Below are 27,524 nucleotides of genomic sequence, written 5' to 3' on the forward strand. Positions count from 1 at the left end.
AGAGTAGAGGGTCTATGTTGACACACTTAATATTATCACTTTAGTAGAACCAATTATGACAGTGATAGGGCTGATTTTATATCTACACAAACACACTATTACAGACAATCTGCATTGAACACTTGAATTTTCGCTAAAAATGTCACTTCCTGTTCTGAAATCTGACAAATTTAATACTTATTAGTGAACCAACCAACTCCCAATAATTTGCTGTTTTGGGACAAAGATACTTATGATAAAACTGTCTTCAATTATTGTTTTTAGGGAGATAAACTGGTCCCTCTTGCAACTACTGACTGTCTTTTCAGCACAATATTGTGTCCAAATCTCAGAAAGCATCCTAACGAAATGATATATTATATATTTAGGTATATATATAACTGAATAAATGCAAGATTAACTGAGGCAAACAGGTGATGGACCACTTCAAGATGGTGCATGTCTAAATAAAAATGATAAGGAAATAATTACAATTACTTACTAGTCATAATAGAGGCTGGTTTTCAGTAATTTACACCTTAAATCTTGATGTTACAGAATAAAAATGTTAGTTTACCTGACCTCAGTCTCAAAGATGTCACACTGCAACAAGAACAAGACCAGGTCAAATCATTTATGGTCAGATAATGTCACAAATTGCTAATCTCAAAGGACGACATTCCTCTTTTCTGTATTTCTGATCGATTGATAAACATCGCAGAGGATAAGAAACTATTCAAACAAACAGGTTGAGTTAAATGTTTTTCAGAGACCTTAGATGACTTCAGTGTAGCTACGACACTCTCCACGTGTCCAGCGTAAACATCCTGAAATGAACTGACAAAACGAAACTCAAAAGTCCACAGCTTTAACATGATATTTACTATGAATATTTTAAATAACTCTTGTTTTTCCAGGGAGATGCATCGGTTTGTCTGTCTGAATAATAGTAAATGGTGAAGGAGCAACTCTGATGTCACCTTTTTTTTTTTTTTTTTGGAGTAAAATGCAAGCCCCTGGGGCTAAACTGGAGCTGAAATGGGGCTAAACTGAGTCTAAACTGAGTCTAAACTGAGTCTAAACTGAGGCTAAACTGAGTCTAAACTGAGTCTACACTGGAGCTAAACTGGTGCAAAACTAGAGCAAAACTGGAGCTAAAGTGGAGCAAAAGTGGAGCAAAACGAGCTAAACTGGTGCAAAACTGGAGTAAAACTAGAGCTGAATTGGTGCAAAACTGAAGCAAAACTGGGGCAAAAGTGAAGCTAAACTGGAGCAAAAGTGGTGCAAGATTGGAGCAAAAGTGGAGCTAAACTGGAGCTAAACTGGTGCAAAACTGGAGTAAAACTGGAGCTAAACTGGTGCAAAACTGGATTTGCACGCTACAGACAGAGAACAAAGTGAAGAACAAAATTCACTACAAGCAGCACAAAGGTGGAATATATTGATGCACGAAAAGTTAACACAGGAAATCCAAATTCTATACAATTCCCATTATAACAAATACAACAGGGTGGATGGGGAAAAAACACACAGTGCACTCATGGATCCCAGCTGCATATGTGCTGTAGAGACTGAAGACGAGCATCCAGGTCTATGTTTGAAAACTGGAGAGGGACATGATGGACTGAAGTGGCCAACAAAGACAATCTACAGAACTTATGACCCGTCCAATCCCTTTTACACAGTCACCAGACGGAGCAAGTCAAGAGAAAAAGTGATGTATACTTGAAATACAATAAGACATCAAATTAACAGTTATGTAGGCATGTTGTTCCTTTACTTACAGTGTACTTAGCCTATTACAAATCTTACTTTTCTTATAAAATCCTTTACTTTAGGGCTTGGGTAATAATCACTGAAAGCAGAACTGAAAAGAAAACCACTGTAGAAATATCTAAGATGGAAAACAACGCTCCTCTGTTTTTATTATCAATTTGGTTTATTTTCATGAATTAGGCTGACTAGAAGAAGAAGATACGAAGATAAAATACAAAATAATAGTGCATGTACTTGTGGCATACTCCTTTATCAGGCCAAACAGTCTCTCACTCAGCAATGGTAATTTATTCTTGAGAAATAATTTACCTTTTCACCAAGAACTCTGTGACATTTCAAGGAGTTGCTCATTAAATGACAGTGGAGACGAGGTCCACTGAACTGCACCACTACGCACATTCATTCATTTCCTCCTGATATCACTTTTACTATGCTGAAGAATATCTTTACTGCAAAAGACGAGAGCCCAGAGGAGCGGGGACACTGGGCCAGTAAAGTGGAGTTTCTTCTCGCTGTGGCTGGAAATGTAGTCGGCCTCGGGAATGTTTGGAGATTTCCTTATCTTTGCTACAAAAATGGAGGAGGTAAGTGAGAATGATGATGAATGATATCCCATTGTCTGTTAGCAAAGGAACTGTTCACCTGTATGCAGATGATACAATTTTATATTCCTCTGGCCCTAGCCCTGAAATAGTCAATCAAAATTTACAAGAAAGTTTTCTTAATGTAGAGAAAGCCTTTTTGCAACTGGACTTAACACTAAATGCAAAAAAAACAAACAAAAAAAAACAAGGGCAATCTGGTTTAGCCGCATTAAAACTGCTAATCCTCATAAACTTTTTCTTAACACAGCAGATGGAACCACCCTTGAGCAGGTTACAGATTATAAATATCTGGGAATCTGGCTAGATAGTACGTTAGCTTTCCAGCAGCACATCGCTGTCTTACAGGCAAAGGTAAAGGCTAAATTGGGTTTTTTGTACAGAAACCGCTCCTGTTTCACAATCCCAGCTAAACGTGCCATTGTTGAGATGTCCATTCTTCCACAATTTGACTATGGCGACATCATTTATCGACATGCTTCCAAAAGTAACCTTGCAAAATTAGATACCATTTATCATTCTGTGATCCGTTTTATTACACATGCCCCTTTAGGACACATCACTGTCGCTGTACACTCAGGTGAGCTGGCCCTCACTGCGGTCTCGCCGGAATATGCATTGGCTTATGTTTGTCTATAAAACCATGCTAGGGCTCACACCTTCTTATCTAAGTCAGCTGCTCGTACAAGAGTCTCCCTCCAGATACAACACTCGGTCCTCACAGCTCATCAAACTGAAAGTTCCTAAGTCTAGGTCTTCTCTTGGCCTCATGTCATTTCGATGCGCCGCTGCTAATGATTGGAATTTGGCTCAAAGCTCACTTAAACTGGACTCCTTCATTTCTCTTTTTGCTTTTAAATGTAAACTGAAGGTAATTTTTAAAGACATGTGTAAATGTTTTACTAATGATACGAAAGGAGATTTTTAATGACAGATGTAAATGTTTGTTTTATATTTTAATGAAATGATATGAGTCTAATTGTGTTAACTCCCCTTCCCCTTCCCTTGGCTGCTCTGGCCCAGGCCATCATTGTAAATAAGAATTTGTTCTTAATGTTTTGCCTGGTAAAATAAAGGTTAAATAAATAAAATGTGTGTTTTAACTGAACATATGTTTTTATGTGTATTTTGCCATTTCAGGTGCATTTTTGGTGCCTTATTTGGTGTTTGTGGCAACCTGCGGCGTTCCCCTGTTTCTTCTGGAGACTGCAATGGGACAGTACACCCAGGAAGGAGGTGTCACCTGCTGGAGGAAGCTCTGCCCTTTGGCTGAAGGTATCTAGAACTAAATAAAAATATAAATATAATGCTGAAAACAGTAGCAACACATTAATGTTTAAACAGACAAGAATGAGAGAGGAGTTTAGATGTGGAGCCCTGGTAATGGTAAACTGCTCATTAGGTTCAGTGTGAATGACTCGTATCCAAGCGACCAGAACAAGCAAAATGAATGACGACCGTATGATGAGCTAAAATAGTAACTTTAAAGCAAACTATGAACTGTGCGTTTCAAAAAGATTTATCATAGACAAGCCAAGCGTATCTGTAGAGCACAATTCATACACAAGGTAATTCAAAGTGTTTTACAGAATAAGAAAGACATTAAAATCACAATACAACAAATCAAAACATAAATAATCACAAATAATCATCATAAAATGAACATTAAAGGAGAAAAGTGCAGAATAAAACCCTTTCAGTCACATGCACAGATAAACAGAACAGTTTGAGTCTGGATTTAAACAGTGTCAAAGTCGAGGCCTGAGTCACATCTTCAGGAAGAATGTTACAGGTTTTAACTGCACAAAACTGAAAGGCTGATTTGACATTTTTAGTCCTGGTTTAGTCCTGGTTTAGATTTTGTTTAGTCCTGGTTTAGTCCATGTTTAGTCCTGGTTTAGTCCTGGTTTGGTCCTAGAATAGACTTTAAAGCAGCTCTGCTTGTGTATAAGTCTCTCCATGGCCTAGGTCCAAAGTTCATCTCTGACATGTTAGAGCCACATGAACCATCTCACACACTGAGGACTTCAGGGACCGGCCTCCTGCTGGACCAGAGTCAGGACTAAACATGGGGAATCAGCGTTTCAGTTTTATGCAGCTAAAACCTGGAACAGTCTTCCTGAAGATGTGAGACAGGCCTCTACTTTGACAATGTTTAAATCCAGGCTCAAAACGGTTCTGTTTATCTGTGCAGACGACTGAGAGGTTTTTATTCTGCCTCTTCTCCTTTAATGGTAAATTTATGATGACAAAAGAAACATGGACTGATGGACTTTTATTAGACATAGTAAAGTGACAGGAAAGTATTTGAGAAGTGACAGGAAAGTTTTTTGTAAAGTAATGGGAAAGTTCTTAAACTGAGCAAGACAGTGTTTAAAGAGTGAGAGAGAGAGTTTTTAAAGGGGCAAAGGAGTGGGTTATTTATCTTTTCATTTGTGTGATTTTAATGTCTTTCTTATTCTGTGAAGCACTTTGAATTACCTTGTGTATGAATTGTGCTGTACAAATAAACTTTCCTTGCCTAGTTTAGCTCTGGTTTAGTCCCGGTTTAGTCCTGGTTTAGTCCTGGTTTAGTCCCGTTTTAGTCCTGGTTTAGTCCCGTTTTAGTCCTGGTTTAGTCCATGTTTAGTCCATGTTTAGTCCTAGTTTGGTCCTGTTCTGGTCCTGGTTTGGTCCTGGTCTGGTCCTGGTTTGGTCCTGGTTTGGCCCTGTTCTTGTCCTTGTGTAGTTCTGCTTTAATCCAGATTTAGGTCTTGGTTTAGTCACAGTTTAATGGATATGAGTTAAGATTTTGTAGAAAAGAGAAAACTTTTGTAGTTGATCATTTTACCCTTGGTTGTGGTTTACGGTAGTTTTAGTCCTATTTTAGACTTGTTTTAGCACAAGCGCTACATCATAAATGAGGCTCTGAATCAGGACAAGAACAGGATCAAACCAAGTCCTCATCAGGACTGGGCTCAAACCAGGACCAAACCAGGACCAAAACAGGACCAGAACAGGACCAAACTAGGACCAAAACAGGACCAAAAATGGGACCAAACCAGGACCAAACCACGACCAAACCAGGACCAAACCAGGACCAAACCAGGACCAAAACAGGACCAAACCAGGACCAAAAGTGTGCACACACACTTAGTCTAGACCTGTTTATATTCCTCTTACAGCTTCATCCTGGTTTTGTTTCTTGATTTAAATCTTAGCCTGTCATATAGTCACATTTTTCCATTAAAAAGTCTCTGTCCTTTTTAACATCTGTTGTTGTGTTTTTAGCTGAAAAAGTCACTATTGGTAGAGCGAGTTGAGCAGGACAAAGATCACATTATGGTCTATCTGACTGAGGTGAGTAAAAGCGTCTGACTGACCTAATAATAATAAAAAAGTTTGAATTTAATTTGTCTGTTTTTCCCTCAAAAGCTTTTGAAGAACATACCCATCAATCACGAGTTACTGCTGATACAAGAACTCCCAGTGCACAACTTGAAGCCCGCTGTGGTTAGACTCTATGACTACTACCAGACAAGTACGTCAAATGGATTTATTTATTGATGTAAATTGGCTTAAAATGATGTAGCCGATAGAGTTTGCAGTGAAGCTAAAATACTGTTTTACTCAAATTTCAGGTGACAAAGATGAGACTGAGTACATTTTCCCCTGTGTTTGAGGTAAGAGTCTTTACATGTGACGACTAAAATCTGAAAGCAGAATGTTGTTTGTTGTAGCAAAAATATTTATCTAATATCTTGACAAATGTAAGGACGTTTTCTGATGATTATTCTCTTCTAGTTTGAAGAATGAAGATTTATCATCCTTTGAGTGTTTGAACTCTAAATTAAAAAGTACCTTTGTGATAAACATTTAATGTCCTGGTGTTACTATAGAAACAATATTACACTTGATGAAATATTTTTTTGTGAACAATAAACTGGTCCTCTGAGGCCACAGGCTGTCTGGTGATTGTTGTTTACTGTGGTTAATACATTGATTATAATTTAATACTTACTCTATTTTGCTCTAATATAAGTTCATAGGACTATTATAACTTTAACTGTTCAAGTTGTGTGTTAAAAATTATTTCACCTTCATGTAAACAAAACACACAAGTCCTATAGTGGGGGATGGTGGAAGTTTCTTGGGATTTGATTCAATGTAAATAAGAAATTGATTAATTAAAAGTGTAAGAATAAAATGGTTAAACTTAGTGTTTGAAATAGCTACATTTTAAATTTGAACTGGAGAAACCACCAAGGGCAGTGTATCAATTATTACACTAGATGGCGCTATTTTCCTCTTTTCTTTTCTTTGTTTTTATTCACTGCAGAGTAATTGACAAACTTGAATTATTATAGCTAAGTTATAAACTATATCTATGTATATATTAAATATATAAAATAAAATGTCCGTTGTGATTTTAGTACACGATACATATGTACTACACACATATGACTGACATATAACATGCAAACAAATATGAGTTATTATAAATACGTATGTTTTATTAATTAATAATTAATATATTTAATTAATTCATTTAAATTTCAGTCATTAAATTTCAGTTAAATAATCAGCAGAAAAACTCATTCAGTTTTATCTAGTCCCAATAGTACGGAAGCCCGTTTCCGCCATGAAAAAAAGAAGTCCCACAGAAAGTCGAAATTACACGTTTTAAACTCGTAATTATTAGTTTTAAACTTGTAATTATGAGTTTACAACTCGTAAATAGGACTTTTAAAACTACTAATTATGAGTTTAAAACTAGTAATTTGGAGTATGTAAAATTTACAAAATATGAACCTTATCAATTTTGATTAAATGAATTAGGTATTTTAATAATTTCCTCAATAAAAACATCACAAAAATAGTTTTTTACCATTTGAAAAACATATCCAGAGTCCGTCCCATTCTCTCTCGGGCCAACACAGAGACGCTGATGCTTTTATCACCAGTCGTATAGATTACTGTAATGCCCTGCTCTCTGCTCTTCCCAAAAAGGCGATTTCAGGTCTACAATTATTACAAAATTCAGCAGCACGTGTCCTGACTAAGACCAGGGGGCGGGGCCACATTACGCCGGTTTTAGAATCCCTGCATTGGCTCCCTGTGTGTTTCAGGATCGATTTTAAAGTTCTTTTACTGGTTTTTAAATGTCTTAATGGTCTTGGGCCTTCTTATCTTACAGAACTGCTTTTATCCTATGAACCCTCGCGGCCCCTGCGCTCCTCCGGCAGCAGGCTCCTAGTCATCCCCAAAGTCAGGACACACATGGAGAGGCCTCTTTCCAGTTTTATGGCCCCCGTCTATGGAACAGTCTGCCGGAGGACCTCAGGGCCACAGAGAACATTCAGGTTTTTAAAAGCAGGCTCAAGACCCATCTTTTTAGGATCGCTTTTGATTAGTATTTATCACTTTAGCTTACTTCTCTATTTATTCAGGCTGGCTAGTGTATGTTGATATCCATGTTTTACTTATGTCTTATTTACTTGTTTAAGCTTTGATTTATTTTATTATTAATTCATTTTATGATTTTAATGCACTGTTAATCACTTTGTGTTACATTTTTCTTGTATGAAAAGCGCTTTATAAATAAAGTTTGTTGTTTGTTGTTGTTGTTGACAGATTTCATTTCATCTTTTGCTCTGGATCAGACCTGGACGACTGAAGGATTACACAGACGACCAGGTAGAAAGCTGAAATAAGTTTTATCTAATATCAGAGGAGGAGGATACAGACAGCAGGCACGTGCGCTGTTCCATTACAAAGGAGACTTCCAGTACTTATATCCCGAGAAAGGTACTGTCTATAGAAAGCTGCTCTGATAAGGAGGAGCCACAGGAGTTATTAGTAGGACTGAGATATCAATCTATAAACTTAGAGATGGTGAATCGTTCATGTCTAACCGTCAGTGATATGGTTGGGGATTTTGAATCAAAAGGTCTACAGCTAATCCTCTGTTTGGAGCAGAGTTCAAACTTTGGAAGAAGAAAACTGACACTGATTAAAAGTCTGTATTGTTTACTGTATGTGACCCAGTGTTAAAAACGCCATTTAAAACAAATACAGATTGATACACTTGGTTAAAATAACAATGGGAATAATTATTGATAAATAACATGTAAATATAAGTTAATAAATATGTTCATTTAAATATGATAAAAATAAATAAAAAATTTTAAAAAGTTTTAAAGACGTAATAAATAAACACACTGAGCAACCAATAGCAGTTTAGTCTGACGTGGCATTATCCAATCAGGTCAAGGTTGAGCTCTAGAGGCGCGCGCCCCTTTGCAGCACAAATCAATATAAAAACTAACTAAAGTATCATCATCATTCATGTTGGTGACAAACGTTTGTTCAAATAAAGTTGCTGTGCTCTTATGCTAACCTCCGCTAGCCTTATGCCAACCTCCGCTAGCCTTATGCTAACCTCCGCTAGCCTTATGCCAACCTCCGCTAGCCTTATGCTAACCTCCGCTAGCCTTATGCCAACCTCCGCTAGCCTTATGCTAACCTCCGCTAGCCTTATGCCAACCTCCGCTAGCCTTATGCTAACCTCCGCTAGCCTTATGCCAACCTCCGCTAGCCTTATGCCAACCTCCGCTAGCCTTATGCCAACCTCCGCTAGCCTTATGCTAACCTCCGCTAGCCTTATGCTAACCTCCACTAGCCTTATGCTAACCTCCGATAGCCTTTTTACAATAAAAATACCCTTTCTAGAGATCAAAACGATTAGCTGTGGGGTGTTGAACTAAATCCTTCATGTAACCTAAAGGGGCTGTGCACAATACTTGTATTTGTTTGTTAAAAAGTGTCATAATTGTGCTCGTTTTGGTTGTAGCACGTCTTCCCGTTAGCCTGTTGTGCTAACGTGGTTCAGAGCGCTGTACAAATGACCCCTGAAAGTCGAGTGCAATTTCTTGTCACTTTGTTATTATTTTGGTGCATATTATTAGACCTAAAAGCCATAGTGTATTTGTAATGCACTTTAAAACTATTCTGTGTTATTTTAAATACGTATTGACTATGCACTCTAAAAAATTATATATCTAATAATTACCACATTTAAGCCATTTATTTTGGTTTATTCTTATTGGTAATTTTATAAGAGTGAATATTTTGAAATTTGTTGTACATCATGTATATTATTTTGATGTAAACAATAGCAAAAGAGTCGTATAGCGATATACTGCATTATTTTAAGCGACTTCATTCTAGTCTTGTCTTTAGGTCAGATTTCTTTGTTGGATCAGAATTGAGGACTGCAGACAGAACTGCAACATGCAGAGGAGAAAGGATCATTTTCCAGGACTGGATGTCAAGCCCCAGCTCAAAGAGTCGAACAAACTGGTAGTTTGTAAATTGACTGGTTACAAACACAGTGAACACTGAAAGAACATTGAACAGAAAGTAACAGACATTGAAACAGACTTAAAGGACTATACCATACCTGGGTATATTTTATTTGTCCCAGGTGTATTTTATTTGTTTGTAAAACAAACTTTTATTCTTTGTAAAATAATATTTGAATCCACTCATAATTCTACTACTAATGAAAATGATTTTTCACTTTAACTCAAAGTGTTGTATGTGTCCTCTGTTATTCTTTTGGGCTCCTTCATATCTAGAGTCTGTCTGATCTGGTCTATCCTTCTTTTCACTCTGGTCTTAATGCCAGAGTGAAAGGAAGTTGCCATATCCAAATACTGTACTACAAAAAGGTACAGAAACACCTTAAGTGCTACAAGTACGTTCATGAAATTATTACCAAGAGCCATTTTAATTTGTTTTAAAAAGACAAAAAAAATTCATTTGAACATTGAGACTGATTTATGTGTGTGTGTGTGTGTGTATGTATATATATAAGTGTGTGTGTGTGTATATATATATATATTTATATATATATATATATATAACATTGAATGTTTTTATATTTATAAAGATATCTATTTAATATGAAGGAAAAAAAAACCTAATAATCGCTCAGCCCTCGCCATTAGGATTTGAATCGACTTAAAAATGTCTATTTAACCATAAAATATATCAGGGTAACTCTATATTAGATCTCTACTCTACACATATCAGCTGTTGAAAACATGTTATTGTTTAAATGTCCTATACATTTACATGGATCATTACATCGTCATGGTGCTGTGATGCCACTGGCCGTCGCCGTGGCGTTTTGAGGGCCGTATTCTAGAATACTAGTTTGTTCCCGCGGTCAGTAGTAGGTAGTATGTGTCAGTGCACATGACTTATATGTCATTTGTACTGACGCCTTCAACGGAGACACACGTGTTTTGAGAGCTCAGAGCAATTTTTTGGTGAAAATCTGTTTTGACCCAGGTTTGATTGTAGTAGCAACTATGTCATCTTGGGACAACTATGAGACCTCTGGTGCAGCAGGTAAGTACATAAAAATCACACTGAGTTCACTGAAGAAAGATATAAAACACCAGTGTCTTGTCACGTCTACTCAACTTTTTGTGGAAATATGTAGGTTTTAATGTAAGAAACAACCACCCACTTCCCTAAAAGTGCATTTAACACAATATGGAAGTAAATTTGATATGAAAATCGATGTTAACTGAGATCCAGAGTGGAAAGTAACTCTTACTTTCTTCTGTAGTAGTTGTAGCAATAGTAGTAGTAGTAGCTGTAGTAGCAGCAGTAGTAGTAATAGTAGTAGTAGTAGCGAGAGTACTAAATGTGATTTTAATAAGATAACAGTGGTAGATGTTCAGTGCATATGATTTAACCCTGATGAAGTCTTGTCTCATCCACAGCACCTAAGCCCAGTTTAGAGGTCACCATCGGTCAAACCTTGCTGGGACTGACCGACGCTTACGCCATCCAGGACTGGATCGGTGAGGGGTGCTTCGGCCGCATAGCCAAGTGCCGGGCCACGGACCGTAATCAGACTGTGGCTGTTAAGATCTTGAAAGATGAACAGCTTGGAAGCATGGAGGGCGAGGTATGTACTGGTCTCATTTTAAGATGGTCAAAAAGAGTCACACGTTTCTGTCCTGACTCACATTTTTTTGTAAAGATTTAATTTAGTATTGGCAGAAGTGGTAGAGGAGCCAAAAACTAATTGAATTAAAAGGACAAAACATGACTAATATTTTCAGAGTATCCCAAAAATGACAAATAGACAATTTTTCACACAATCCAGATGAAACATATTACTGTAGAACTAAACAATCAAAATAACTATTTGCTGAGTCTAATCCAGGCGGTGACTTTATGTATTTAATATTATGCTATTTGACTTCACAGTTTTAACTCAGAGTTGTGTCTCTTTAGATATCCATGATGGAGGAGCTCAGTGTCCTCGACCCCGTCCGCACTAACATCGTGCACTTTGTGGAGCAGTTCGACTTCATGGGTCTGCAATGTGTGGCCTTTGAAATGCTCGAAATAGACCTGTATTCTTTTATGATAAACAGGGACTGTGAACCGCTCGCACTCAACGAGATCCGGCCTATTGCCCACCAGGTACTGAAGGATTCATTACAAATTATAGTGATCTAGTTCATATGAAACTCACTTTTTATTCGATTTCTTGCATCCCAGTTATTTACAATTTTAAGTTCAACCACATTTTTTACTTTTTATCAATTCAAATGACACTAACTTTCTTCGTCTTTTGTCTCTGCAGTTGTTGGTGGCTTTAGACGCACTTAAAGGCCTCGGTATCATGCATACTGACATTAAACCTGATAATGTCATGTTCACTAACCTGGAGGACGAGCCTTTAAGAGTCAAGTTAATTGACTTTGGAGAGGCCAGAAAAACCTCCCAAGCAGGAACTTGGATCCCAACTCCAGCCGATTGGATACAGGTACGAGGATATCAGGAGGAATATAGTGGGCTAGGACGTGTAAAGGATCTTGTTTTTAGTAATATTATACAGATCATAAGTCATTGTGAACTGCAGTATTGATCTAAAACAACAGATAGTATAGATACAAGTCAACTTACTTCCAAAAAACACTCTTTTTATAATGACATCTCACCACAAGCAGCAGATTTTCATTTACGCAACATTTTTAACTCATCTTTTTCGCACGTTTCCTTTAAATTGTGACCAGAGACCATGACTAACCAGGACTAAACCAGGACCAACTCGGACTAAACCAGGACTAGTTTGAACTTGGTCTAATTGTGTTGTTTTCCAGGGCTCCCGAGGTCACACTTGGTCTCCCGTTCACAGAGGCCATTGATGTGTGGGGACTTGGCTGCGTTCTGGCCTGCCTGTATCTGGGTGACAACTTGTTCCCTGTCACCTGCGACTACCAAGCTGTAAAACGCATGGTGGCTTTACTGGGACTACCCCCAGACCACCAGCTGCAGGCGGGACAGTACAGCACAAGCTTCTTTACTGAAGACCAGCACACATGGAGACTTCTGGTACTTGTTTGTTTGTAGTGAACATTGAACTATTGTATTTTGATTTGAGATTTCCAAAGCAATTTCACTCACACGCTTGTCATTTTATAGACTCCAGAAGAATATTGTGCACTAAATGACACCACCACTGAAGAGGAGGACACATTCTATGATGTCCCCAGCTGCTTGGATGGCCTCGTCAGTGTAAGTCTCCATCATCGATCAACCCTCACCTCATAAAGCAGATCTGTGTTTCACTGAGTCTAACCAGTGTTTGTTTTGTAATGTACAGAGTCATCCAGAAAACTCCTCCGCCAAAGTGGAGGACAGGAAGGCCTTTATTGACCTCCTGAAGGGGTTGCTGAGTGTGACTGGAGAGCAGAGACTCACTCCCAGTCAGGCGCTCCAGCACTCCTACATCACAATGTCTCATCTGAAAGACCCTCAGCTCCAGGGATAGTAAGTGTGCAAAGACCTCAGACATTTATGTTAAAACTCAAATAGTGTGTGGATACTGACTTGTGTGTGTGTGTTTTTCAGTTTGATGATCTCAGAGGAGTTGATGATGGTCTGTCCGGCGGCGAACTCATTGCCAAGTCCCCCGGAGGATCAAGAGTGTGTCTCCGACGCAACAGTTAACTTCCAAACAGATGCTCCAGATCCATCAACTGACCAAGACTCTGGCGTCGGGTCCCTTTGTGGACAAACGTCTCGTGCTCCCTCACTCACAGCACCTGGCAGCAGCGGGGATGAGCGTGAGCCGATTTATTATTCAGACATCTCTGAAGTCATCCATTGGTCTGAAAACACAAGTGTGAGTCCGGTGGCGAACTCATTGCCAAGTCCCCCGGAGGATCAAGAGTGTGTCTCCGACGCAACTTTTAACATCCAAACAGATGCTCCAGATCCATCTACTGACCAAGACTCTGGCGTCTGGTCCCTTCCTGGACAAATATCTCGTGCTCCCTCACTCACAGCACCTGGCAGCAGCGGGGATGAGCGTGAGCCGATTTATTATTCAGACATCTCTGAAGTCATCCATTGGTCTGAAAACACAGATCTGACCGTCCAAGTAGAGGACATGGACGACACTCCAGTGGCCAAACCCCCGAAGCGTTCTTTTTTCCGGAGGGTTCGTAGAGTCCTACGGAGAGTCGTGGACACATTGTTTTGTTGTGTGCATTTGCAAGAAGACTAAGTCTTCTTGCAATTTTTATTATTTTATTTTATTATTATTTCTTCTTGCAATTTTTATTATTTTATTTTATTATTATTTCTTCTTGCAATTTTTATTATTTTATTTTATTATTTTTATTTTATTATTTCATTTTTATTATTAATAAATTTATTATTATTGCATCATTCACTTGTTCTGGTCTCATTTTGTCCTTGACAGATGTTACAGACAGATGTATAAATATTTTTGGTCTCCATTAAGTACAGCCACAAGTGGGAAGAAATATTAAACTACTCGAGTAAAGGGTGGAATGATGAAAAGTGGGTTGTTACTAGTTGGTTGTATATTTACGGTGCAGTGCCTGTTCTTACGACTGTAGTCTAGTCTAGTGGACTATAAAAAGTTATCATAGTCATATTTTAAGAGTTATCTGAACCATAGAGACATTTTAGAGAGTAGCATTATTAAATCAAAACTTTATTTCCTTATTTCAACCTTTATGTTGTTAAAAGTATATTTTAAGTCTCAGTGTACAATAGACATAATAGTTTGAGTCAACTATTAATGTAATCGTTAGTTGCAGCTCTAGTCAACAAAATATTGAACTGGACAAGATGATATAATGCTTCAATAAAAATATATTATTTCCCCGTGGACCTGCCTATGACATTTCCATCGACTGTGTGATCTGATTTGAACAGAGCTGAACCGCAGTCACAGGTCCCCACAGAACTGCCCCAGCTGTGAGTCAGGTTCCACTGCTGCAGCATCACTAATGTGCCCTGGGTGAGCCGCAATATGAATTAAACACAGTGTAGAGAGCGAGGGCTAGGCTAACGCTAACATCCTTGAAAGAACCCCGTGTGCATAATAATAACACGATTCACTGCATCACAATGAGCGACAAGAGAGGCTTCAAAGAATGACTTCAAAGACCCATCTCTATTTTGCCTGTCTTTCAAAAGTATTCAAAAAGCTAGTTAATGAACAGCTTATAGAACACTTGGAGTCACAAATATTTTGAATCCGATGCAATCAGGTTTTAGGGCGAGGCACAGTTGTCTGACTGCAGCAGTGAAAGTCCTAAATGACATTGTTTCTGCTATTGACAGCAAGGAGTATTGTGTGGCTATTTTTGTGGACCTAGCCAAGGCTTTTGATTCTGTGGACCAAGGCATCTTACTGGACAGACTAAAAGAGACTGGTTTTTCAGACAGTGCTATAGCCTGGTTTAAAGGCTACTGCTCTGGGCGTGTACAATCTGTGAGAATGGAGGGGCTCTTATCAGAACCTTTACCTCTCGTTAAAGGTCTTCCGCAAGGTTCCATTCTCGGACCCACTCTATTCAATATTTATATAAATAATATCATTCATGCTGTGGGGGAATCTCACTTACACTTGTACACGGACGACACAATCCTTTATACGCACAGCCCTTGTCTTAACACTAGTGTATCTATTCAATTCAATTATTTTTGTAACGCCCAAAATCACAACAACAGTTGTCTCGAAGGGCGTTCATGTTTTGGTTGATGGGGGAAACCGGAGTACCCGGAGGAAACCCATCCAGATACGGGGAGAAACATGAAAAACTCCACACAGAAAGGCCTGGGCGACCCGGGGATCCAACCAAACCCTCTTGCTGTGAGGCATGAGCCACTCAGCCACCGTGATATACACACAAAAACAAAACAACAGGAAAAATCAGACAAAACAAGAAAAATCGGCCAGGCGAGGAGGAGGAAGACCAGACTTTCTGCTTTTCCAGTATCTCTGCTTCAAAATAGCTTCACTCTCCTGCAGCATGCTTTTTCTGAACTTCACTTAACTCTAAATGTGCAAAAAACAAAAGGCATGATCTTTGGCAGAAAACTCCCTCAGAATATCTGTCTAAATATTGTGACCCTGGACGGTGCAGAAATAGAATTTGTCAAGCATTATAAGTACCTTGGTGTATGGCTAGACTCGTCCCTAAATTTTGAAATGCACATTAATAGTCTGCTTACTAAAGTGAAATCACGAATAGGCTTCTTATACCGTAACAAAGCATCCTTCACACACTCTGCTAAAGAGCTGCTAGTTAAAGCTACAGTCCTTCCTATTTTAGACTATGGTGACATACTTTATAGATCTGCATCAAAAACTTTGCTCCACAAGCTGGATGTTCTTTATCATTCAGCCATTCGTTTTGTTACTGGTGCAGCGTTCAACATTCACCACTTTAGGCTTTACTCTCTGCTCAAGTGGCCATCTCTTCACACCCGCAGACAAACTCACTGGTTCATTTTCATTTACAAAGCTTTACTGGGTATGACCCCCTCATATCTCAGTTCACTGCTAAATATCCACAGCTCCAGCCGTGCACTCCGCTCCAACAGATACATACAGCTGTCAGTACCAAAGCTCGCACAGCCTTAGGCCAAAACTCATTTCAGTTCTCTGCAGCAAGTGACTGGAACCATCTACAGCAGGATTTAAAACTTGGTTCTTTTGTTTCTCTCTCTGTTTTTAAAAGCTCAATCTGTTTAATTTTAAAAGATCACTGCACATGTTTTTAACCACTATTCTATCCTCCCCTCTTAAAGTTTTATTCTTTGATTTGTGAATTGTGTTTGTGTTTTATGTGTTTCACTGAAGCTGCCTATCCAGGTCGTCATTGTAAATGAGAAGTTGTTCTCAATTGACCCACCTGGTTAAACATTGAATAAATAAAATAAATAAATAAATGTTTTAAGTATCTAGACATTTTTGTTTTTTAATGTATTTATTTCACTGCGCTTCGGTCCCATAGTCGTGGTTGTAGTAGTAGTAATAGTTGTAGTATTGGAGTAGGAGTAGTAGTTGCATTAGTGGAAGCAAGAGAAGCTGCCATAGTATCTAATTTGTATCAGTTACAACAGTATTGTAGTATTTTTGGCATTTGCTGCAGTAGTGGTAGTAAGAATACGTGTTTACCTACATTCATTCACATCCTTTGTTGAGTACTTTTACTTCTAGTTGAGCAATACTTTGAAATGAGATGAATTAAACAGAATAAAGTCTCTGTATGCCGGGCTCTCTCGGGGCTGTCCGCAGAGAGGAACCTGCCTGAAGGTTGGAGCTCTTAAATCTTTTATCATTGCTGAGGCCACAACCAGGACTGGACCAGGGCCATCCATCCAGGGCCAATGCTCACTGTTAATTGCTGTTCAAGTACTTTTGAAAATGAAGTAACCTTTTAAACCTCATCGCAACAGAGTAGAGGGTCTATGTTGGCACACTTAATATTATCACTTTAGTAGAACCAATTATGACAGTGATAGGGCTGATTTTATATCTACACAAACACACTATTACAGACAATCTGCATTGAACACTTGAATTTTCGCTAAAAATGTCACTTCCTGTTCTGAAATCTGACAAATTTAATACTTATTAGTGAACCAACCAACTCCCAATAATTTGCTGTTTTGGGACAAAGATACTTATGATAAAACTGTCTTCAATTATTGTTTTTAGGGAGATAAACTGGTCCCTCTTGCAACTACTGACTGTCTTTTCAGCACAATATTGTGTCCAAATCTCAGAAAGCATCCTAACGAAATGATATATTATATATTTAGGTATATATATAACTGAATAAATGCAAGATTAACTGAGGCAAACAGGTGATGGACCACTTCAAGATGGTGCATGTCTAAATAAAAATGATAAGGAAATAATTACAATTACTTACTAGTCATAATAGAGGCTGGTTTTCAGTAATTTACACCTTAAATCTTGATGTTACAGAATAAAAATGTTAGTTTACCTGACCTCAGTCTCAAAGATGTCACACTGCAACAAGAACAAGACCAGGTCAAATCATTTATGGTCAGATAATGTCACAAATTGCTAATCTCAAAGGACGACATTCCTCTTTTCTGTATTTCTGATCGATTGATAAACATCGCAGAGGATAAGAAACTATTCAAACAAACAGGTTGAGTTAAATGTTTTTCAGAGACCTTAGATGACTTCAGTGTAGCTACGACACTCTCCACGTGTCCAGCGTAAACATCCTGAAATGAACTGACAAAACGAAACTCAAAAGTCCACAGCTTTAACATGATATTTACTATGAATATTTTAAATAACTCTTGTTTTTCCAGGGAGATGCATCGGTTTGTCTGTCTGAATAATAGTAAATGGTGAAGGAGCAACTCTGATGTCACCTTTTTTTTTTTTACTTTTTTGGAGTAAAATGCAAGCCCCTGGGGCTAAACTGGAGCTAAACTGAGGCTAAACTGAATCTAAACCCCATCACCACTGTGGACTCTTTCCGCTTCCTGGGCACCTGCATCACCCAGGATCTCAAGTGGGAGCCGACCATCAGCTCCCTCATCAAGACAGCCCAGCACAGGATGTTCTACCTGCGGCAGCTGAGGAAACGCAAGCTGTCGGTCCAGATGATGGTGCAGTTTTACACGGCCATCATTGAGTCCATCCTCACCTCCTCCATCACTGTGTGGTTCAATGGGGCCAGGGACAGACAGAGACTGCAGCGCATTGTGCCTCTGCTGAGAAGGTGATTGGCTACAGCCTTCCATCTCTACAGGACCTGTCTCCAGGACTCGGGGGCGAGCAGGCCGTAGAGCAGCTGACACTTCTCACCCTGGACATGGACTATTTGAGCCACTTCCCTCTGGCAGGAGGCTACGGTCCATTGGGACCAGAACCTCTCGCCATAAGAACAGTTTCTTCCCCTCTGCTGTTTGTCTCTTGAACACTTTATAATATTTGCACAAAACTGGACACTTTATAACACCGGTCACTTTAAGAAGTATTTTATTAGATTTTTAAACCATATCTTTTAACTTCGTGCATGCCCTTATTTGTATTTGTATTTATTATTCAGTGTGTTTTATGTTGCAATTTATCACCGAAGTAAGTTCCTAGTTTGTGAACTGTGTTCAAACGATGGCAATAAAAGGATTCTGATTCTGAAAACTGGAGCAAAACTAGAGCAAAACCGGAGCTAAACTGGCATAAAACTGGGGGAAAACTGGTGCAAAACTAGAGCAAAACTAGAGCAAAACTGGAGCTAAACTGAGGCTAAACTGGAGCAAAAGTGGTGCAAGATTGGAGCAAAAGTGGAGATAAACTGGTGCAAAACTGGAGTAAAACTAGAGCTAAACTGGTGCAAAACTGGGTTTCAGCTCCAGTATTGATCACTGCAGAGAAGACCATCTTGTGCACGCTACAGACAGAGAACAAAGTGAAGAACAAAATTCACTACAAGCAGCACAGAGGTGGAATATATTGATGCACGAAAAGTTAACACAGGAAATCCAAATTCTATACAATTCCCATTATAACAAATACAACAGGGTGGATGGGGAAAAAACACACAGTGCACTCATGGATCCCAGCTGCATATGTGCTGTAGAGACTGAAGACGAGCATCCAGGTCTATGTTTGAAAACTGGAGAGGGACATGATGGACTGAAGTGGCCAACAAAGACAATCTACAGAACTTATGACCCGTCCAATCCCTTTTACACAGTCACCAGACGGAGCAAGTCAAGAGAAAAAGTGATGTATACTTGAAATACAATAAGACATCAAATTAACAGTTATGTAGACATGTTGTTCCTTTACTTACAGTGTACTTAGCCTATTACAAATCTTAATTTTCTTATAAAATCCTTTACTTTAGGGCTTGGGTAATAATCACTGAAAGCAGAACTGAAAAGAAAACCACTGTAGAAATATCTAAGATGGAAAACAACGCTCCTCTGTTTTTATTATCAATTTGGTTTATTTTCATGAATTAGGCTGACTAGAAGAAGAAGATACGAAGATAAAATACAAAATAATAGTGCATGTACTTGTGGCATACTCCTTTATCAGGCCAAACAGTCTCTCACTCAGCAATGGTAATTTATTCTTGAGAAATAATTTACCTTTTCACCAAGAACTCTGTGACATTTCAAGGAGTTGCTCATTAAATGACAGTGGAGACGAGGTCCACTGAACTGCACCACTACGCACATTCATTCATTTCCTCCTGATATCACTTTTACTATGCTGAAGAATATCTTTACTGCAAAAGACGAGAGCCCAGAGGAGCGGGGACACTGGGCCAGTAAAGTGGAGTTTCTTCTCGCTGTGGCTGGAAATGTAGTCGGCCTCGGGAATGTTTGGAGATTTCCTTATCTTTGCTACAAAAATGGAGGAGGTAAGTGAGAATGATGATGAATGATATCCCATTGTCTGTTAGCAAAGGAACTGTTCACCTGTATGCAGATGATACAATTTTATATTCCTCTGGCCCTAGCCCTGAAATAGTCAATCAAAATTTACAAGAAAGTTTTCTTAATGTAGAGAAAGCCTTTTTGCAACTGGACTTAACACTAAATGCAAAAAAAACACACAAAAAAAAAACAAGGGCAATCTGGTTTAGCCACATTAAAACTGCTAATCCTCATAAACTTTTTCTTAGCACAGCAGATGGAACCACCCTTGAGCAGGTTACAGATTATAAATATCTGGGAATCTGGCTAGATAGTACGTTAGCTTTCCAGCAGCACATCGCTGTCTTACAGGCAAAGGTAAAGGCTAAATTGGGTTTTTTGTACAGAAACCGCTCCTGTTTCACAATCCCAGCTAAACGTGCCATTGTTGAGATGTCCATTCTTCCACAATTTGACTATGGCGACATCATTTATCGACATGCTTCCAAAAGTAACCTTGCAAAATTAGATACCATTTATCATTCTGTGATCCGTTTTATTACACATGCCCCTTTAGGACACATCACTGTCGCTGTACACTCAGGTGAGCTGGCCCTCACTGCGGTCTCGCCCAAATATGCATTGGCTTATGTTTGTCTATAAAACCATGCTAGGGCTCACACCTTCTTATCTAAGTCAGCTGCTCGTACAAGAGTCTCCCTCCAGATACAACACTCGGTCCTCACAGCTCATCAAACTGAAAGTTCCTAAGTCTAGGTCTTCTCTTGGCCTCATGTCATTTCGATGCGCCGCTGCTAATGATTGGAATTTGGCTCAAAGCTCACTTAAACTGGACTCCTTCATTTCTCTTTTTGCAATGTAAACTGAAGGTAATTTTTAAAGACATGTGTAAATGTTTTACTAATGATACGAAAGGAGATTTTTAATGACAGATGTAAATGTTTGTTTTATATTTTAATGAAATGATATGAGTCTAATTGTGTTAACTCCCCTTCCCCTTCCCTTGGCTGCTCTGGCCCAGGCCATCATTGTAAATAAGAATTTGTTCTTAATGTTTTGCCTGGTAAAATAAAGGTTAAATAAATAAAATGTGTGTTTTAACTGAACATATGTTTTTATGTGTATTTTGCCATTTCAGGTGCATTTTTGGTGCCTTATTTGGTGTTTGTGGCAACCTGCGGCGTTCCCCTGTTTCTTCTGGAGACTGCAATGGGACAGTACACCCAGGAAGGAGGTGTCACCTGCTGGAGGAAGCTCTGCCCTTTGGCTGAAGGTATCTAGAACTAAATAAAAATATAAATATAATGCTGAAAACAGTAGCAACACATTAATGTTTAAACAGACAAGAATGAGAGAGGAGTTTAGATGTGGAGCCCTGGTAATGGTAAACTGCTCATTAGGTTCAGTGTGAATGACTCGTATCCAAGCGACCAGAACAAGCAAAATGAATGACGACCGTATGATGAGCTAAAATAGTAACTTTAAAGCAAACTATGAACTGTGCGTTTCAAAAAGATTTATCATAGACAAGCCAAGCGTATCTGTAGAGCACAATTCATACACAAGGTAATTCAAAGTGTTTTACAGAATAAGAAAGACATTAAAATCACAATACAACAAATCAAAACATAAATAATCATCATAAAATGAACATTAAAAGGATAAAAGTGCAGAATAAAACCCTTTCAGTCACATGCACAGATAAACAGAACAGTTTGAGTCTGGATTTAAACAGTGTCAAAGTCGAGGCCTGAGTCACATCTTCAGGAAGAATGTTACAGGTTTTAACTGCACAAAACTGAAAGGCTGATTTGACATTTTTAGTCCTGGTTTAGTCCTGGTTTAGATTTTGTTTAGTCCTGGTTTAGTCCATGTTTAGTCCTGGTTTAGTCCTGGTTTGGTCCTAGAATAGACTTTAAAGCAGCTCTGCTTGTGTATAAGTCTCTCCATGGCCTAGGTCCAAAGTTCATCTCTGACATGTTAGAGCCACATGAACCATCTCACACACTGAGGACTTCAGGGACCGGCCTCCTGCTGGACCAGAGTCAGGACTAAACATGGGGAATCAGCTAAAACCAGGAACAGTCTTTCTGAAGATGTGAGACAGGCCTCTACTTTGACAATGTTTAAATCCAGGCTCAAAACGGTTCTGTTTATCTGTGCAGACGACTGAGAGGTTTTTATTCTGCCTCTTCTCCTTTAATGGTAAATTTATGATGACAAAAGAAACATGGACTGATGGACTTTTATTAGACATAGTAAAGTGACAGGAAAGTATTTGAGAAGTGACAGGAAAGTTTTTTGTAAAGTAATGGGAAAGTTCTTAAACTGAGCAAGACAGTGTTTAAAGAGTGAGAGAGAGAGTTTTTAAAGGGGCAAACGAGTGGGTTATTTATCTTTTCATTTGTGTGATTTTAATGTCCTTCTTATTCTGTGAAGCACTTTGAATTACCTTGTGTACGAATTGTGCTGTACAAATAAACTTGCCTTGCCTAGTTTAGCTCTGGTTTAGTCCCGGTTTATTCCTGGTTTAGTCCTGGTTTAGTCCCGTTTTAGTCCTGGTTTAGTCCCGTTTTAGTCCTGGTTTAGTCCATGTTTAGTCCATGTTTAGTCCTAGTTTGGTCCTGGTTTGGTCCTGGTTTGGTCCTGGTTTGGTCCTGGTTTGGTCCTGGTCTGGTCCTGGTTTGGTCCTGGTTTGGTCCTGGTTTAGTCCTAGTTTGGTCCTGGTTTGGTCCTGGTTTGGTCCTGATTTAGTCCTGTGGTAGACCTGGTTTGGTCCTTGTGTAGTTCTGCTTTAATCCAGATTTAGGTCTTGGTTTAGTCACAATTTAATGGATATGGATTAAGATTTTGTAGAAAAGAGAAAACTTTTGTAGTTGATCATTTTACCCTTGGTTGTGGTTTACGGTAGTTTTAGTTCTATTTTAGACTTGTTTTAGCACAAGCGCTACATCATAAATGAGGCTCTGAATCAGGACAAGAACAGGATCAAACCAAGTCCTCATCAGGACTGGGCTCAAACCAGGCCCAAACCAGGACCAAAACAGGACCAAACCAGGACTAAACCAGGACCAAAACAGGACCAAAACAGGACCAAACCGGGACCAAACCAGGACCAAAACAGGACCAAACCAGGACTAAACCAGGACAAAAACAGGACCAAACCAGGACCAAAACAGGACCAAACCAGGGCCAAACCAGGACCAAAACAGGACCAAAACAGGACCAAAACAGGACCAAAACAGGACCAAAAGTGTGCACACACTTAGTCTAGCCCGTTACTACCGAGGGTCCCCCAAATGGGGGACTTTGGGAAATGTATTTTTGTTTAGCCATGAGCCAACACATTAATCACGGAGAATACATTAATGTGGCACATCAAATTAAACAGCACCGTTAGCGCTACAAGGCTGTGTAAACTATTTTCACCGTCCACAAACACAACTCAGATGACACCCAAGAGAACACCACAAAACTAAATCCTCCAAACTTAGTTTGGCCAAACCACTCGCCGCATTTACGGCTCCACAACAGCTGTACTTCACGCTAGCCACACAAAGAAAGCCTCAAAAGAAAGCAGAGACTCCAAAGTCTCCAAAGATATAAGCCCCAGCACTGTACACCAAAGCATCGCGGAGATATAAGCCAGCGCATCAGATCACAAAACATTGCTTTTCAAAACCACATTAGTAAAAATTGTCTTACCTTTGTCGTATTGCCGTGAAAAGTTTATTCCATTAGTAAATAAACGCTATTTCCTGTTAGCCCCGGCTGTTGTCCGTCACTTCCGCCACTCTGACCGGTACAATAGTGATATATAGTAAGTACAGAGCGCTTACTGTAAACCAATGGAGGAGCATGGCACTTTCACATGGCTTTCTTTTTCCCCTTCTGGTTGGCTGACTGTGTTGTCAATCTTGTATTGCAAGTTATAGCCTTTTTCTATTGGCTTTCACGATTCCAGAGAGGTGTCACTCATGCATATTGACCAATCCGCTGGGGAGTAATGTCCGCGCGTACAGTAAGCACGCTTGTGTGCGTAACAGCGCCTTGACGCACAGGACACAGAGCGCACCGGACAAACTTAGATTTGCTTTTTTCACTAAATTCATCTCTAAAAAATCATTCAAATGCTTTATGTGGTCATTTTATTTGTAGGGGAAACATTTATATACACATATATTTATTATAATTATTAATTAATAATTATTAATTTAATACAAAAAAATTTAAAATGCCAAAAAATGTTTTCTTTAGGTCTACTGAACACCATTAGTATGGAAGCCCGTTTCCGCCATGAAAAAAAAAATAAAAGCCCCACAGAAAGTCGAAATTACGAGTTTTAAACTCGTAATTATGAGTTTAAAACTCGTAATTATGAGTTTAAAACTCGTAATTATGAGTTTAAAAACTCGTAATTATGAGTTTAAAACTCGTAATTATGAGTTTAAAACTCGTAATTACGAGTTTAAAACTCGTAATTTCGACTTTTAAAACTACTAATTATGAGTTTAAAACTCGTAATTATGAGTTTTAAAACTACTAATTATGAGTTTATAACTCGTAATTTTGGGAATGTAACATTTACAAAAAGTGAACCTCATCAATTTTGATTAAATGAATTTGGTATTTTAATAATTTCCTCAATAAACCAGCGGGGTTGTGACCAGCTGGCACTCTGCTCAGACCAGGAAAACGAGCGCTCACAGACACAGAGCACAGCTCATGAGTGGTCAGAACAGCACTCAGGGCCCACTGATTTGTTCAAGACGCCAGAAACTTTACTGGAGCTTAATTTATTCATTTTTTAAAAGTATGTAGGTGATAAACATAACAGTCCTCCTCCTGTCTCCTCTGCTCTGTACACTCAGTTGCAGTGTGCTACAAGCTCAATTAAGACTTTAAAAGTTCAAATTACGAGTTTTAAACTCATAATTAGTAGTTTTAAAACTCATAATTACGAGTTTTAAACTCATAATTAGTAGTTTTAAAAGTCGAAATTACGAGTTTTAAACTCGTAATTACGAGTTTTAAACTCATAATTACGAGTTTTAAACTCATAATTACGAGTTTTAAACTCATAATTACGAGTTTAAAACTCGTAATTTCGACTTTCTGTGGGGCTTTTATTTTTTTTTTCATGGCGGAAACGGGCTTCCATACCATTAGTGATATAAAAATGAAATATATAACTTTTACATGACAGAAATGCAAATGGCACTATGTGTGCCAAATGGTGCCAAATGGTGCCAAAATTGACACCTCGCCTGACATACCTGTACTAAAATCTCTCTCTTTTTGATCTGCTTCATCTAATCAGTTTCAACCTTTGCAGAGATAATGTTCACATGTTTGGTTTCTATTTTATGAAGTAAAAAGGCTATGTTAGCAACATTCCAAAGAGTTATTCATCATAAAACATGTTTTTTTTTAGGCGAGGCTAAAAATATCAAAATTTTTGCTGTGTTTCATCCTAATTTTCTCTTTATCAGTAACACATACATGGATAAATGACATATCAAATTATTCTGCCCAATGATCCCTTTACAATGGCACAAAAATCATTGAAATCCACCTTGGGGTTGCTGAAATAGACCAGTTTATAAATGGATATACATTTTTGGAAAATTTGTCTTCAAAATAGGCTTAGGTAGTAACGGGCTAGACCTGTTTATATTCCTCTTACAGCTTCATCCTGGTTTTTTTTTCTTGATTTAAATCTTAGCCTGTCATATAGTCACATTTTTCCATTAAAAAGTCTCTGTCCTTTTTAACATCTGTTGTTGTGTGTTTTTAGCTGAAAAAGTCACTATTGGTAGAGCGAGTTGAGCAGGACAAAGATCACATTATGGTCTATCTGACTGAGGTGAGTAAAAGCGTCTGACTGACCTAATAATAATAAAAAGTTTGAATGTAATAATTTGTCTGTTTTTCCTTCAAAAGCTTTTGAAGAACATACCCATCAATCACGAGTTACTGCTGATACAAGAACTCCCAGTGCACAACTTGAAGCCCGCTGTGGTTAGACTCTATGACTACTACCAGACAAGTACGTCAAATGGATTTATTTATTGATGTAAATTGGCTTAAAATGATGTAGCCGATAGAGTTTGCAGTGAAGCTAAAATACTGTTTTACTCAAATTTCAGGTGACAAAGATGAGACTGAGTACATTTTCCCCTGTGTTTGAGGTAAGAGTCTTTACATGTGATGACTAAAATCTGAAAGCAGAATGTAGTTTGTTGTAGCAAAAATATTTATCTAATATCTTGACAAATGTAAGGACGTTTTCTGATGATTATTCTCTTCTAGTTTGAAGAATGAAGATTTATCATCCTTTGAGTGTTTGAACTCTAAATTAAAAAGTACCTTTGTGATAAACATTTAATGTCCTGGTGTTACTATAGAAACAATATTACACTTGATGAAATATTTTTTTGTGAACAATAAACTGGTCCTCTGAGGCCACAGGCTGTCTGGTGATTGTTGTTTACTGTGGTTAATACATTGATTATAATTTAATACTTACTCTATTTTGCTCTAATATAAGTTCATAGGACTATTATAACTTTAACTGTTCAAGTTGTGTGTTAAAAATTATTTCACCTTCATGTAAACAAAACACACAAGTCCTATAGTGGGGGATGGTGGAAGTTTCTTGGTATTTGATTCAATGTAAATAAGAAATTGATTAATTAAAAGTGTAAGAATAAAATGGTTAAACTTAGTGTTTGAAATAGCTACATTTTAAATTTGAACTGGAGAAACCACCAAGGGCAGTGTATCAATTATTACACTAGATGGCGCTATTTTCCTCTTTTCTTTTCTTTGATTGTTTTTATTCACTGCAGAGTAATTGACAAACTTGAATTTAAGCTAAGTTAAAAAATAATAATTTAAGCTAAGTTAAAAAATAATTATTATAGCTAAGTTATAAACTATATCTATGTGTACCGGTATATTAAATATATAAAATAAAATGTCCGTTGTGATTTTAGTACACGATACATATGTACTACACACATATGACTGACATATAACATGCAAACAAATATGAGTTATTATAAATACGTATGTTTTATTAATTAATAATTAATATATTTAATTAATTCATTTAAATTTCAGTTATTAAATTTCAGTTAAATAATCAGCAGAAAAACTCATTCAGTTTTATCTAGTCCCAATAGTACGGAAGCCCGTTTCCGCCATGAAAAAAAAAAAAAGACGTCCCACAGAAAGTCGAAATTACAAGTTTTAAACTCGTAATTATTCGTTTTAAACTCGTAATTATTCGTTTTAAACTCGTAATTATGAGTTTAAAACTCGTAATTTGGGGAATGTAACATTTACAAAATATGAACCTTATAAATTTTGATTAAATGAATTAGGTAT

The 27,524-nt window shown here is 38.1% G+C and overlaps 2 long non-coding RNA genes across 2 annotated transcripts; both read left to right on the forward strand.

The window, feature by feature from the left end:
- The first annotated feature begins 5,619 nt into the window (after positions 1–5,619).
- On the forward strand, positions 5,620–6,298 carry LOC117380838 (uncharacterized). The gene is made up of 4 exons (XR_004542198.2): positions 5,620–5,696; positions 5,772–5,877; positions 5,978–6,019; positions 6,141–6,298. It is a non-coding gene; the product is annotated as an uncharacterized LOC117380838 (long non-coding RNA).
- A 19,623-nt stretch (positions 6,299–25,921) lies between these two features.
- On the forward strand, positions 25,922–26,602 carry LOC117380713 (uncharacterized). Its single transcript, XR_004542172.2, has 4 exons — positions 25,922–25,998; positions 26,076–26,181; positions 26,282–26,323; positions 26,445–26,602. It is a non-coding gene; the product is annotated as an uncharacterized LOC117380713 (long non-coding RNA).
- The last annotated feature ends 922 nt before the right edge of the window (positions 26,603–27,524 follow it).

The sequence above is a fragment of the Periophthalmus magnuspinnatus genome, chromosome 13 (assembly GCF_009829125.3).
Source record: "Periophthalmus magnuspinnatus isolate fPerMag1 chromosome 13, fPerMag1.2.pri, whole genome shotgun sequence".
Taxonomy (NCBI): domain Eukaryota; kingdom Metazoa; phylum Chordata; class Actinopteri; order Gobiiformes; family Gobiidae; genus Periophthalmus; species Periophthalmus magnuspinnatus.